The sequence below is a fragment of the Cuculus canorus genome, chromosome 15 (assembly GCF_017976375.1).
Source record: "Cuculus canorus isolate bCucCan1 chromosome 15, bCucCan1.pri, whole genome shotgun sequence".
In the NCBI taxonomy this organism is placed as follows: domain Eukaryota; kingdom Metazoa; phylum Chordata; class Aves; order Cuculiformes; family Cuculidae; genus Cuculus; species Cuculus canorus.
The window spans coordinates 10,148,620-10,163,331 of record NC_071415.1 but is presented as its reverse complement, the minus strand read 5'-3'; the positions used below and the strand labels follow the sequence as shown (position 1 = coordinate 10,163,331).

Here is a 14,712-nt window from a genome sequence, read left to right as displayed (position 1 = left end):
CTCCTGCTGCCTGCCCCTGCTGAAACAGCCCACGTGCTCCAGCTGGAAGCCATCCGCCTGGAGCCACGCTCTTCTGGGAGCTCAATAGATGGATGGATGGATGGATGGATGGATGGATGGATTGATGTACGGACAGATGGACAGACGGATGGATGGGTGGGTGACCTCTCATATGCAGAGCTGCCCTGTGCTGATGCATGTAGCAAAGTAACCCCCAGCACCTTAGCCCTTGTGGCTCAGGGACCCAAAGGGGAGCCCCTCTCCTCCAAGACCCCAAAGGGGTTGAGTCCATGTCCTTACTGCGAAAGGAACAGATGCCTGGCTGAGATGGACGTATCCCAGGCTGATTGCATTCAGCACACAGCAACCCAGAGAGGTCGAGTAATGTGAGGGAGCCAACGGTCCCATGGACCCCCCAGTGACCCATTCGTCGTGCTGCCTGACCTGGCATGTGTTCCAAGGGCTGGTGCAAGAGCAGGGACCTGCGCAGAGCAACTGGGAGGGCCAAGGTGCCACCAGCAGCTTCAGTCCAGGTTGCCAGATGTAGGTTTGAAAGGCATTGCCAGCTCGGCAATGCTCTGCCCGTTGCTTTCTTGTAGAGATCAAGCTGCACCGCTCTATTTAGTTAATGCTTCTCAGTGGCACAGCCTTCTGCCTGCACACAAATAAATAAATAAGATAAAACAGGTTGCTTCTTTTTGTTTCATAATGGGAAATTCCAAAGCTCAGAAAGTCGGAGCCATGTCCTGGCGTTCAGCAGCAGCAGGGGGTTATTCCTTGCACCAGGCACAGACCCAGAGCACTTAAAAGCAAGGGCAGGAACGGCTGATGCAGACCTGCTATCACCTTACCCAGCAAAGAGAAACGCACTGCCTGTGACACAGATCAAACCCCCTGCATATTTCATCTCAACACAATGCCCTTATCTTTGACCCAAAATAAAAATTATTCCTTGCTCAGCAATCTCAAAATACAAAATGATCTGCGTGTGAATTAATGCCACATATCAATCAACTTCAAATGCAAATCCACCGAGCATTTATCCCTAATTTTACCATAAAAGGATGGTTACACGCCAAGCACCTCACTCAACATTATTCTAGGGAACAGCAGTTATGATCAGCAAATCTTCTCCTGCCCATTGACAAATACTTGGATCGTCAGCCTCTCCTAATGGAAACAATCTGGCCAGTTGCTGAGAAAGGGCAAAGCACGGAGGCCAAGAAGGAGAGCAGCACATTTCTCTTCTCTTCTCTTCTCTTCTCTTCTCTTCTCTTCTCTTCTCTTCTCTTCTCTTCTCTTCTCTTCTCTTCTCTTCTCTTCTCTTCTCTTCTCTTCTCTTCTCTTCTCTTCTCTTCTCTTCTCCTCGAGCAGCAAGACAAACCCCTCTTTGCTCTCCCTCAGAAGGCAGCAGGGAGGACCAGCGTTATCAGCCACTTTGGCGAGAGCCTGCAACCCTTCCCTGGTGACAGCAGCGCTGCTCAAAGGGAAGCCTGTTTGCTAGGACGTACAGAGGGTAATTAGGGATTTGCAAGGCTAGGCAGATTCTGCACATCTTTTTCTTCCTTTTTAAAGAAACGGGGGAGTGTTGGTGGTAAAAGGCGCTGTACAAGCAAAAGGAAAACACGGGGGAGCACTTAAAGAAATGGCAAAGTGCAGCTCAAAACCAGACGACATCCAACATCTTTCCAGGTGATGGAAAGGTGCTGCCAGGAGAGCGGACAGACAGACAGCTGGGTCACGAGAAGTATCAGCAAGAGGTCTGGAAAGGCTACAAGTCCTTGGACACGCACCATGCTCTAGCTGTGAGGAGCAGGAGAGCCCTGTCAAGCGGGTTATCCCATCGAGGCTCCGCCACCGCTGCTATGAGCGGCTCCGCCGCCAGATGTGGGGTTTGGTGAATTCCCGGCCTGATCCACTTTGGCAGCTCCTGGGTCCCACTCACAGCCTGGATCAGCCCCTGGCAGTGCTTGGAGGGTGGCACACAACGGGTCCATCTGAATTTCCGCCCTGCCACACTCAAGGAACAATGACCCATGTGTCCCTCGGAGGCTCCTCCTGCCGCACACGGCCGCAGCCACCCTCCAAACACTCTCTTGCTTGTTCTCTTTGGCTGGGGAAGCGGCAGAGCAGCAGGTATTTCCTGCCATCGGCTGCCATTCCCGCCTGGCTGGCCCCACGGGGGACACGCTGCTCCAGCATCCGTCCCTGGGACCCCCAAGGGACCTGACACCCCTTTAGGGACAAAGCAGGCACCCATGGAGGTTGCTGTCCCTCATCAGGCAGATGGCCCTGCTCCAAAGGGACACCAGCAGCTCAACGCACCCCTCCCGCTGTGCACATCCTGCTGGGAGAGATTTCCCTTTCGCGGTTCCAAATCGCAGCTAAAATGAGACTAAAAAAACGTGCAAAAAGCTGTTTTTGCTTCACTTCCTTTGTGCGTTTCACAGCGTGTTCTGCAAACAGGGCACTTCCTCATAGTTTCGCTTTGGCTCTCACGTTCGGGAATAAGAGAGAGGCTTTTATTTTAATAGGAAAACAGGACTATAAATTAGCAGCCGGGCTGCGAGAGCCCAGAATCTTCCCGCTAAAAATACCTGCACACGTCAGCGAGGCCGAAGCTGGGTGTCGGCTCTGGGGACACAAACGGGAGGGGTCCTGAGTGCCACCCCTCAATGTGAAGAGCCAATGCCACCCCTGAGATGCAGTGGTTAACCAGCTGCAGCTGCTGAACAGAAAGGGCTTATTCCAGCTACCTGATGGAGAGGAAAATCCCAAGCAAGCATCAGGCAGCAGCCAATTTTCCTTGCTTAATGCGTTTCCTGCACTCGCCCCCCTCCCTGACCTCAGCTCCTCCTTGAAGCACGTTCAGCCCCAGACGCTCTGCCGAGCAACAGCCAAGGCCAGCGGGACCACTGCCATTTTGTCCCTCCCCTCAGCTCAGAGGCCAGGAATTCTGCAGGCTCCAGCTCCCCTGGGGCATCCCAAGCTGCCTGGGGCAGCACCCATGGGGAGCGAGCACCCCGCGGCACGCTGGGCACCCATCGGGGCTGCTGTAAGATGCTAGGAGAGCCGGGGTTTGGACACCCCAAGTCCATGCTTTGCAAAGGTTATGTGTTCCAGATTCAGATGCCAATGCAGATCCGGATGAGGATCTGAATCCAGCTCCAAACGCATATCCAGATGTGGATCTAAATCCTGATCTAAATCCAGCCCCAGATCCAAGTGCAGCTCCACATGTGGTCTGACCCTGATCCAAATGTCAATCCAAGCCCAGAGACAGACCCAGCTCCAAATCCAGGTCTAAATCCTGCCCCAGGATCTGGAGTGTGGTCTCTGTGCGCGCTGCCCAGCATTACCTGGTGCCCAGCACCATCACCCAGGGGTGCTCCTCAGTGGGGTGCCCTGCACCCAGTGCCCAGCACCATCACCCAGGGGTGCTTCTCAGTGGGGTGCCCTGCACCCAGTGCCCAGCACCATCACCCAGGGGTGCTCTCAGTGGGGTGCCCTGCACCCAGTGCCCAGCACCATCACCCAGGGGTGCTTCTCAGTGGGGTGCCCTGCACCCAGTGCCCAGCACCATCACCCAGGGGTGCTCCTCAGTGGGGTGCCCTGCTCCCAGTACCAGCACCCGGTGCCCAGCACCATCACCCAGTGGGTGCTGCCCAGGAGGCTGCCCTGCTCCCGGTGCCGGTCCAGCACCATCACCCGGTGGGTGCGGCTCAGCAGGACACCCTGCACCCAGCTCCGGTCTCCACCGTGCCCGGTGCCCGGTGCCCAGCACGTTCTGCCCGATCACTTCCCTACGATGCCCGGTGCCCCATTTGCCGTGCCCAGCGCCTGCCGTGGGGTTCCCGGTGCCCGGTAAGCGCGGTGCCCGCCCCCCCGCTGCCGTTCGGCTCCGTCCCGTCCCGTTCCCGGGAGCGCGTGTCCCCCGTTCCCCCGCGGTGATGCACGGGTCCCGTTCCCTCCCTGCGCGGCGCGTGTCCCGTTTCGCTCCCGGTGACGCTCGGTCCCGTTCCCGGGAGGCCGCGCTTCCGATCCCCTCCCGGTGATGCGCGATCCCCTTCCTGGGAGCGCGCGGGTCCCGTTCTCGGGGGCGCGCATGTCCCGTTCCCTTCCCTGCTGCGCGCGTGTCCCGTTTCTCTCCCGGGAGCGCGCGTATCCCACCCCCACCCGGTGATGCGCGATCCCTTTCCCGGTGACGCGCGATCCCGTGCCCTCCCGGGAGCGCGCGTGTCCCATTCCCTCCCGGTGACGCGCATGTCCCGTTCGCTCCCGCGGCGCGCGGTCCCGTTCCGTTCTCGGGGGCGCGCGTGTCCCATCCCCTCCCGGTGATGTACGGGTCCCTTTCCCGGGAGCGCGCCTGTCCCATCCCCTCCCGGTGATGCGCGATCCCCTTCCTGGGAGCGCGCGTGCCCCATCGCTTCCCAGCGATGCGCGGCTCCCTTTCCCGGTGAGGCGCGTGTCCCCCGCCTCCGGCCGGCAGGTGTCGCCGCGGTCGCGGGCAGGCGGCGGGCGCGCTCCCGGCGGCGCTCGGTCATGCCCCCGCGTGTCCTGCCCTCCCTCCCGGCGCCGCGCGGGGCTCCCGCCCGCTGACATCGCCGAGGCGGCTCGCACGGCGCGGCGCGGCCGCCGGGGATGGCCGGGGCCGCCCCCGCCCAGCGCCGCCGCTGAGACGCAGGTACGAGGGGGCTCCGGGGCTGGGGGGGGGACGAGGGGACACGGCCTGGGCTCGGGGAGGGGGGAGCGCGGGGTCCCCGCCCGCCGCCCCGCGTTACCGCCCCGTCCTGCGCGGCGCAGCGGCTGCAGCCGCGGCTCCCGCGGGCTCTGCGGCTCCCCTGCCCGCCTCCCTGCCCTCTCCTCTGCCTTCTTCCCTTCCTTTCCCTCTTCCGTCTTCCCTGCCCTCCTCCCTTCCCCTCTTCCCGTCCTTTCCCTCTTCCTCTCCCACTTTCCTTTCCCCTTCCCTTTCTTTCCCCTTTCCTTCCCTCTTCCCTTCTTTCCTCTTCTCCCTTCCCTTCCCTTCCCTTCCCTTCCCTTCCCTTCCCTTCCCTTCCCTTCCCTTCCCTTCCCTTCCCTTCCCTTCCCTTCCCTTCCCTTCCCTTCCCTTCCCTTCCCTTCCCTTCCCTTCCCTTCCCTTCCCTTCCCTTCCCTTCCCTTCCCTTCCCTTCCCTTCCCTTCCCTTCCCTTCCCTTCCCTTCCCTTCCTCCTTTCTTTCCTTTTCCCCTTTCTTTCCTTTCACTTCCCTTCTCCCTTTCTTTCCCTCTTCCCTCTTCCCACTTCTCTCCTCCCTCTTCCCTCTTCCCTCTTCCCTTTTCCCTTCCCTCTTCCCTTCCCTCTGCACCCGCTCTGCATTCCGCCCGCGCTCCCCTGGCCGCAGCCCGTTCTGCTCCCCTCCTGGCCCCTCGTTTGATGACGTCCCGGGGGGGACAGCGAGGGGCTCCCCGCTCCCCTCGGCCCCACGGGTGCGCAGAGCCCGCGGGTGGCCGCGGTGCTCCCGGCTGGCAGCGCTGGGATGCGGATGGGGGACTTGGTGAATCCGAATCCCCCTGGAGGAAGGCAGGCAGGGAGCCCCGGCGCCCCCAACACTCCTCCTGCAGCTGCTTTTAAGCTGCTAAATTCCAGCTGAGTTGCAGTGTGTGTGGGCTGTGTGTGTCCCCTTCCCACCACCCCCTGGAAGTATTCATGGTGGGGCATGGGGATCCCAACGGAGATGCTGGCCAGCCTCTTCCCCAAGCCTGGGGGTCGGCATCCCGAGGGTTCTCTGGCCGGTGGCAAAGCGTCGCGGCTGACGTCGCAGACCTGCCGGAGGTTTTCGTTGACGTCAGAGCGGGCAGCTGCTGGGGTCTGTGTTCGCTCCCCACCACCTTTGACAGAGTGCGACGCCATCCGCTAGATGTGAGCAAATTTGGCTTTGCAAAAGCTCTTGTGGCTACTGGGTTCCCGCCTGCTCTCCCCCTGGCTGTGAGTGGTGTCCTGGCTGCCTGCCCTCAGGTGACCTCCCAAAGTGATGTTTTGGAGGAACAAAAACAACAGTGGGGGTTTGACATGGGAGAAGTGGAGAGCAGGATCTCTGATGGTGCCAGCACCTTCGGAAGGCTCTCCCAGTTCAGCTCCGGCACCCCAAGCTCTTGGGTATCACTGGAGCCTCTTTGAGGATCCAGAAATGGTTTTCTGCTGGGTGTTGGGACTTTGCAGAGCGCTCCTGCCCCGCAGCTGTCTTCCCTGGGTTGGCAGGTTGCATCCTCCAGCTGGTCGAGCAGCGCTGTGGCTCTGCGGATGTGGGTGCTGTCACCCGTGCGTGGTGGGAGAGGGTGGGGGCACCTACGGGGGGGCGAGACGGAGGTTGGCTGTGCACAGTGCCCTACGCTGCACCGCCAGGAGCGCAGCCAGCGCCGAGACCGCGTCTCCTGGTGTCTGTCACTGGCTGATGAAAATGGACCTTGAGCTGCTGGGGGATGGCGTGAAGGCAGATGGGAAGGAGCTGAGGGAGATGGAGAAAAGGACACGTTTCCCCTGAGCTCTCTTCCCTCTCTGTTCCCTTTGGGATCGAGGTGTGCCTCAAGGCATGGCAGAAACCATGGTAGTGGAGGGGTTTGGCGTGGGGTTGTGCACGGGGCTCGGACCCCAGGCTGGGTGCATCGGCACCCCGAGCAGCAGCTCTGCAGCCTGGGGCTGAGAGCTGTGTGAAGTTCAAGGCAGGAAGTGAGAAATTAAACAAAATAATAAAAAAAATACCGCGACTGGTAGAAGCTGCCAGGGAGATTTAGGGAGGCTGTTCCGGGGAGCCTAGAAGAAGCATGTATCCTCATCTGACAAGGAGCTGCCTCTGCCAGGGACCACAGACCCACCTCTCCTCTCCTGGCTCTGTCTCCTCTGCAAGCCCCAGGGAACAATTGCATGCAGAGTGCTTCGTTTCAGAGCCGCCACAGTCATTTCAGAGACCTTTTAGGCAGGAAAAGTGCTCTGTAGCGTGTAATTTGAAGGCTCTGCTCTGAACCTTCACTGTCGTTCTGCTAAATGATCCTCTGCTCTTCCAAACCTCTGCTGCCTGGAAACCAGCAGCAGTGACCTGGTTCCTGGCCTCGCTCAGTCCTTGGTCTCCCTTCAGCCCGGTGCTAAGGTGAGGGGAGTCATGGGTTGCGAGGAGCAGCCTGGGGTTGTTTCTCTGTCTTGCATGGGGCCTCTCAGACGTCAAAGTCCTGTGAGATTTCAGCCAGTCTTAATCATCTCTCGCCTCTGCCTGAGCTGCAGAGGTTGTCACAGCTCGCTAAGGATTTTCCAGCCTGGAGGGTTGGGTCTTGTGAGGGCTCTGCAGGAAAATCTAGGGACCCCAACTGATTTCCTCTGAAATGGGGGAGCTGCGGCATTGTTTTCTGTATCATCCCTCAGGCTTAGCAGCTCGTGGCAGGGAAAGACAGTTTGTTCTGCCATCAGAGAGGAAGCAGCACGACTTTGGTTTAACTGATGGAGCTGAGCCCGCAGGTGACGGGCCATCAGTTAGCCAGGGAGCGTGATATCACTGAGGGTTTCCTCACCTTTGTCTTTCTTCTCCTGCCCATCCCAGCACGAGTTGCCCTAAAACTTTTGTCGGTTGGAGGCGCACCTGCAGGAACAGAGCGAGCTGTGGGTTTCCTCTTGCTGTAGGTGCTGCCTACCCTGCCAGATGCAGGCAGGGCTTTGGCGTTCCTGACAGCTTCGCAGCGGGGCGCAGGTAAAGGGAAAAGGATGGTGAGAAGGAGAAATGTTTGCACGTGCAGCACCTGGTGAAGGCTGTCACCTCTCAGCCTGTTCCTGGCTGGTCCAGTCCCAGGCTGGGGCACAGGGCTGGTGTGGTGGCAGCGTGCTGGTTGGCACCGCGTTGGTTTCTTCTCTTGTGTTGCACAGCTTTGCTCTGCTTTGGATTTGCTCCTGGTTTCCACCAAGGCAGGGAGAGTCCTGGTGTCAGCAGATTTATGCACATCACCAAATCAAACACGCAGCCAGGGCAGGAGGAAACCGTCTTGAGTCCTTCAGGCTGTGCCTGGCAGATACCTGGGTCTAACCTGCTTTTAAAAACCACGGGTGCTGAGGTTCCTCCCCTGCCCCCAGGTGACTGCCGCTGCTCACAAAGGACAGCTTTCCAGCAATGCGACTTGCGTTCCACTCATATCCTATCCACCTCAGCAGGGCATGAGGCAGAGGAAAGGCAGTTTCCCCTTTCCTTCTTCACCTCTCGGAGGGATGCTCCGCAGCTACAGCCCATCCAAAGATGAAGCAGGATGCATCCCAGCTGGGATGGAGCGGGCAGACCTGTGCATCGTCTTGTCAGCATCCTGTCCTACTGTTTCCTGCCTCCACGGAAACATAATCCAAAATCAATTGCTCACACATTGCCTGAATTTGGGATTTCCCCAGCAGGGCTCATCCAGCTGCTTGGGGCCAGCAGCAGCGAGGCTTTCACCCCACGCCTGCGGTGCAGGAAGAGGAGGAGGTAGGCAGGTGCAGGTGCTGGGGAGCCCGTGTCATGGCCAAGCGCAGAGGGCCTTCTCCAAGCAGCGGTTGCCACCTGCGCTCGCCAGCACCCAGCTGGCAAAAACCGACATGTCACAGCAAGAAGAGGGCCACCACCAGCCATGCAAGGTGGAGAACGGCTTCCAGTCACCCCCAGTCCCAGGCAGGAGGGTGGGCATCTCTGCGGGGAGACTGTTTTGCCGCGGGAAGGCGGCTGCTTGGGTTTTGCTTGGGTTGTACGGCCTAGTTTTGAGAGCTGGAATATGCTCAAAGATGGGCTTTCTGAGTTGCTTTTTTTGGTTTTGTTTTGTTTTAAATGACAGCATTTCCCCTTTAAATTTACATCTCTAGCTGGGGAACACGGAGCCTGGTGAGAGAGGGAGTGTGAGACTTTTATAAAAAGAACGAGTCGAGTTTTATTATCCCTTTGAGACGAGCAGGGAAAATCTATACTGAAGGCATGAAATAGCAATAAAAATGGACTTTTTGCCAAAGCAAAATTAATTGAGTGAATCTCAGTCCTCAAGCCTGAGCTCTGAGAAGCTTATGAGTTGGATATGAACCACGCTGCCCCTTTTCAGGCTATCATCCCCCGAGGATGGGAGGCAAAACCTCCCTCCGGTCCTCAGCACCAACCAACGAAGCTCAGTGTGATCAGTACACAGGAGCGAAGGACTCGTGTTTGGGACATAGGCATCCTCACCACTTGTGAGGCTGGTGTTGCCTCCAGCCTTGATGGTCTGCAGAGCAAGGACCTTCTCCAGGTTCGTTGGCTTGGGGATCTGCTCCGATGGCGTGAATACGATGCTTACAATTGTTCAGTGGTCATTGCTCCAGTGTTTCCATCACCGTGAGTCATAGCATCCCATCTGGATTGTGGATTTGGGAGAATCCAACAAGAGAAAGGAAGAAGGCTGGAAAACGGCTCCTCTGGAAGCTGGAAGAGGAACCTGCTGTTTTATCCTAATCTGGGCTTGCTCTTATTAACCATCTTCCTCCCTCGTTCCTGCTTCCTGCTCATGCACCACGCATGGGATCCGGATCTCCAAGGCGTTTTTTTCTGGGCAAAACCTTCACAGGAAAGGAAAACCCTGTCCCGGGTTTTGTTCATCTGGACATACACATGTGGCAGCACCAGCTTTGCTCTCCCGTTTTTTCAGGGGGAAGGATGGCAGGAGGAGCCACCAGACAGAGCGGTGAGGGGAAAGGCAGATTCTTTTCAGCAGATGGTGCAAAGAGGACGGAGCTGTGTAAACCTCCTGAGTCGTCCAGAGAGACAGAGATTAAATAGCGAGAGGGCTGAGAGGCAGCTCCAGGCAGGAGAAGGAAGGAGAAAAAAGGAAAATGGGGGTGGAAATAGGATTGGAGTGTGGAACTGGGGAGAGGAGTGTTGGTTTGAACAGGAATCTCCTCCCACTTGATGTCTCCCCTCCAATTCAGAGGGCCTAGATTCAGTGCCATAAAAATATAGCCCTTTTCAATCCCTTATCTTGCAGGAGCAGAAACAATTGGCCTGCAAAGAAGGAGAAAACAATCTGTTTGACTGACAAACAAAAACACATTTCTGCACAAAAGGAGGAGGAGGAAGAGGCAGCTGTCTGGCTGCTGCTTCGGCTTTTTTCCTTTCCCCTCCCTCTCCTGTCCCCTTGCTGATGGTGTCGAAGCGGAGCCTTTACCCTTGCCAGCAAAACACCCGCCGTTCTGACTGGCTGGGTTCAATGTCAGGCTCCTGCAGCAAATGTCATTGTCTGCCCCGCTGTCACCAGCCGCGGCGGAGATGCACAAGCCCTGTCGTGATGCCCTCTTGGGGATGGTGGGGAGAAAGGGGGTAGCTGAGCATCAGTGGGGCAAAGCCCAGCTGCTGGGAGAAGCACCCGTTGGGTGCCAGAGACAGAAACTGATGCTTGAGAGAAGGACCAAGGCTGGTGGCTCACAGTTGGGTGAGTTGGGGACAGAGAGGAGACGGAGATCCCTCGTTGGGGGATCTTAGGAAGTTCAACCAGGTTGTGGGTGGTACGCTGATATTGCTGCACGTAGACATCGTTGGAACATCCGAGTGCTGCAGCTGGAGTTACTGCTGGAGGTCTGGACGTCTCCAGAGCCAACTCTGTGCCTCTGTTTCCCTGTCTGCAAAGTCAACAAGGTAACATGTGAGTGCTCAAAGAGAGATGGGGCATAGCAGTGCCCTGTGCACCTCAAGTCATTATCCAAACAAGTCATTATTCCCCCCAAAACCACTACGGCAACCGCCACACTAGCCAAATTGGTGCTGGAAGGAATCTGGCAGACAGGCAGGAGCAGAGCCTGTGAGATCCTGGCGGTTCTCCATCTCTCCAGAACAAACTCCTCACTCAGAGGCTTTTTTCAAAAGAAAGTGAAACTGGTTTTCCCCATGCAATTCCCTGGCCAAGAGCAGCAGCAGTTTCCTGCCTGGAATGGCCTTCTGAGGGGACTCTTTGGGGACATGTGAAACAAACACCCACGCTCCAAAAGCAGCTGAGTGTGCTACTCAGCGCCTGCCCCAACCTGGAAAAGCAGGGGGCTGGAGCAGGGTGGGCTCAGCTGATTAGTGCCGCCACGGAGGGAATCTACAACATGGAACCATAGAATCATTGATGTTGGAAAAGACGTCTGAGATCATCCAGTCCTACCATCAGCCCCACTCCACCATACCTACTAAACCGTGTCCCAAAATGCCATGTCTACGAGCTTTTTGAACCCTTCCAAGGATGGTGACTCCACCACTGCCCTGGGCAGCCTGTGTCCAGGAACACAAGAAGAAAACCCTGAAGCCACCATGAGAGTCTTAATTGCTTTTGATCGAGGTTGCTGGGGATCTACTGGAGTCCACTGGAAAGATAATCTTGTGCTGGTGGATGATTCGCTTTTTCCTTTTTCCTAAGGAGCTATTTCACTCCACAGCCAAGTAGCAAAATAACATGTAAAAAAATCACAGATTCTGGGTGAGTTAATCACAAATAATGACTCTCAGTTCTGAGTGGTTCTCTTGATGCCTCAGTCCAGGCGTGTAACAGCCAGGCTTGTTGAAATGCTGGTATGAATGGATAGAAACATCCTGAATTCAAGAGATACAACCTCTGCTTTCTTAGAGTCCCACAACAGAAGTTTTGGGGAGTATTTGGCCTGAAATGTAGAAGATCTTGAATTCTTTTATTATTTTTTTTTTAATTCTTGCACCTAAAATGCAGAAAATTCTGCATTTTCTTTTCCATTTCAAAGGAAGATGAGAGAAAGCACCTACCCCACGTCAAACTGCAGGCAGAAGAAGATACAAAAGGTGATTGGACTGCTTTTACAACTTTGGCACTTGACTTTCCTCCCCAGAAGGGGAAGATGCATTGTCTGCCTGTCTTGTGATCGGGCTGTAACCTTTTGTTACCCTGATAAACGTCAGCTGACCAGGCTGGGATGTAAAAAAGCTCCATCTCTACCAGACCGTTGCTGCGCTGCCTCGCACACGGTATTTGGGCAGGAAGAGGCCCAGTGTCTCTCTGCCTGAGCGCTGCTTGCAGACTTTGCCCGGCACGGGGTTGGCTGCATGCGCTGCAGGGAAGCGCAGGCAGTGACTGCAAGAGCGGGTTTTACCCGTGGTGAAGTTGGTCTGAACCCTTCAGGACCACAGTTCTCCCGGCATGCAGTGATGTAGCCTGAGCCGAAGGGGTCTTTGCAGGGATGGATGGTTTGCAGGCAGTTTGTGCATCAGAGAGGGAAAACCAATGTTATTGAAGTGGCACTGGACCCTACAGTCGGCGCTGCTTGGCAGCACTTGTTCCCTTCCGTTTCAGTAGCGTCACGGCTGTGCCATGTCCTCTGCAGCCACCTGCCCAGCTTCAATGTGCTGATGCCTTCTGTCAGCTCCTCCACACATTCCTGTGGACCCCAAAGTCCTCCAGCACCCTTCTCTCCTTCTTTACATACTCCTGCCCATTAAACTCTCCCTGCCTTCTCCCTTCAGCTCCTCCCTCTCAGTCTGTGGAAAAGCAAGCCTGGTCAGCGTTAGGTGTCCGTGCTCCATGCCGGTAGGTGCAGTGCAAAGCTAATGCTGTGATGAAGTAAATCTAACAAACACATGGAGTTTGGCTCCCAGGCGAGAAAGACCTTTCAGGTTTTATGCCTGCTTCTCTGGTCCTGGACACTCTAAGCGTCAAAGGTGGCAGTCTTGGGATGAAGCCAGAGTTTGGCTCAGCCCAGGGCTTGAGGAGAGGTGGCTGAGGTAGAGTGGGATCTGGTGAAGCCCCACTCTCACCTTCAGACCCTGCAGATGTCTGGATGGTTGCAGTCTCTGGCCGGCAAGACTGTATTTCCCATTATGGAACCAGCATTTGGTGAAGCAGCATCCAACCATGTTTTGTCCAGACCTCCCTGGAGTCTCTGCTTTCCCTGCTGCTGCCCTGCTCGCTGGCCATGCGCGGGAGGGGAGTAGGCATCTCCGACACCTTCCATCAGCCGCAGTCACACCGTCCTGATGCTCATCCTCGACGTTACTCTGCTGTAGCGCCTCTTGGGATTTGGGCAGTGTGTGTCAGGGCTACGTGCCTCTTCCTCTACAGCTGCTCTCTGTTCGGCTGCGTCACCCAGAGCATCCCTTCCTCCTGCCTGGGGTTGCTTCATACGTCCCGTTTCCCAACTTATTTCGCCCTGATTTATATGAGGTCATGGGCGTGTGGTCCCTTACTTGGCCATGGTAGCACAGCCTCTTCGATTAGGTGCATTTCCAAGCATGACTTCCATCTGTCCGTCAGTCGCTATAGCTAATTTCTGCAGCGTTTACAGCCGTACAGGGGCATCGTTCATATCTAATAATCGCTGATGGTGGCAGGACTGTGATAAATGATCTATTCCATGCATTTCACCTCTTTTCTGTTCACAAATTGTTCACGATTTTTTGTAGTTGCATTAAGTATTCAAAGTGACTGCGATTTCCCCCATTGTATTCATTATTCAAAATTGATCTCCAGATAATTTCTGCAAATAATTCGCGGTCTTTGCTCTTTTGTGAATACTCGGTCTCAAGAATGAGAGTCGTTTTAATTGGGATCTTGCATCACATGATGGATATCAGCTTCCCGATTGGGCAGGCTTAATTTTTAGATTTGAGCTTTTGGGAGGGAAGTGTTGCAATTAAGAATTTGAAATTTACTTTCTTCCAATATCTTCAGTTGCCGCTTGATATGAACAGTCTGTCTTGTCTTTTTTTTTCTTTTTCTCCTTTCCTGGCCAAAAACCCCTGCCGGTAACTTGTTGGCAAGAAACACTTGGAGAATATAAACAAAAAAGGTGGCACCAAAACAGCTAAATTTAGCATATCTAAAAACTGGAGTGATGATTCACAGGGTTTTGTTTTGTATTATTCGCTTAGCTCTGGTAAAAATAATGATCAAAATAATTTAGCAACGTTAAAAATCACATAGGAAGGGGACATTTATAGCACTCGCTTTTATAAACTCTTTCATCGACGGCTCTCTGCGTGCTTGAGAAATGTCCTGTGGGCTGGCTGGCAGGTGGCGATGGGTTGGTACCCGCACTCTGCTCCGTGCTCTGGCCCCCCGCTGGCTCGGTGGAGGGGAAGGGAAGGAACGTGCAACCAGCCTTGGCTCCGCGTCCTGCCTCGATCCACACCCGCTGCAGACAAAACTCCGGTTGTGTCACACAGAGCTCGACTCCAGGCAGAGGGTGACCGTAAGCGATTTGCCCAAGGTCGCCTTCCAGCTCCCTAGTTCAGCGGGAAATAACTCCAAGGTCTCCTGATCCCCCCCAGCAGCCCCTTCCTGCCGCGAGGCGAGACGGAAAGGTGCAGAGTTCAGATGTTTTCTCTAACTGACAGCCTGGCTCCCGTCACCTCTCGTAAACCCTCCTTGGCTCTATTTTCTGCCCTCTGCCATCAGGTTGAGTCAATGGGGCCCCACCTGTCCCCCCGTTAATAGCAGCGGCTCCCGTGGCATATTTATGCCTCCAAAGAGGAGCATTGTGCCGGCGTTCCTGTTGGTGCCTCACCCGGTTGCTCGCTTCCACCAGCTGCTGCCGCCGATTTCCCTTAAAAATAAAACCCCTCTAAAGGTACAGCAGGGACACCTTAAATGCAGAGCTGTGGCATGCAGTTAATCATATCCTCTTAACGGGTTTATTCGCTCATTAAATATTTAAGACTCGTTTCTCTTTATCAATAGTGTGGAGGCGTGCAGGCCCCGGTGCAAAGAT

General features: G+C 55.7%; 1 protein-coding gene across 2 annotated transcripts in view; it reads left to right on the top strand.

Annotated features, from left to right (window-relative positions):
- The first annotated feature begins 4,545 nt into the window (after positions 1-4,545).
- RAI1 (retinoic acid induced 1) overlaps positions 4,546-14,712 on the top strand; it is a 76,200-nt gene continuing 66,033 nt past the window's right edge. The window contains exon 1 of one of the 2 annotated variants that reach the window (XM_054080426.1): positions 4,546-4,684. The gene's annotated coding sequence lies outside the window, so the exon portion shown is untranslated. The remainder of the gene's footprint in view (positions 4,685-14,712) is intronic. The other variant, XM_054080427.1, reaches the window with a different exon arrangement.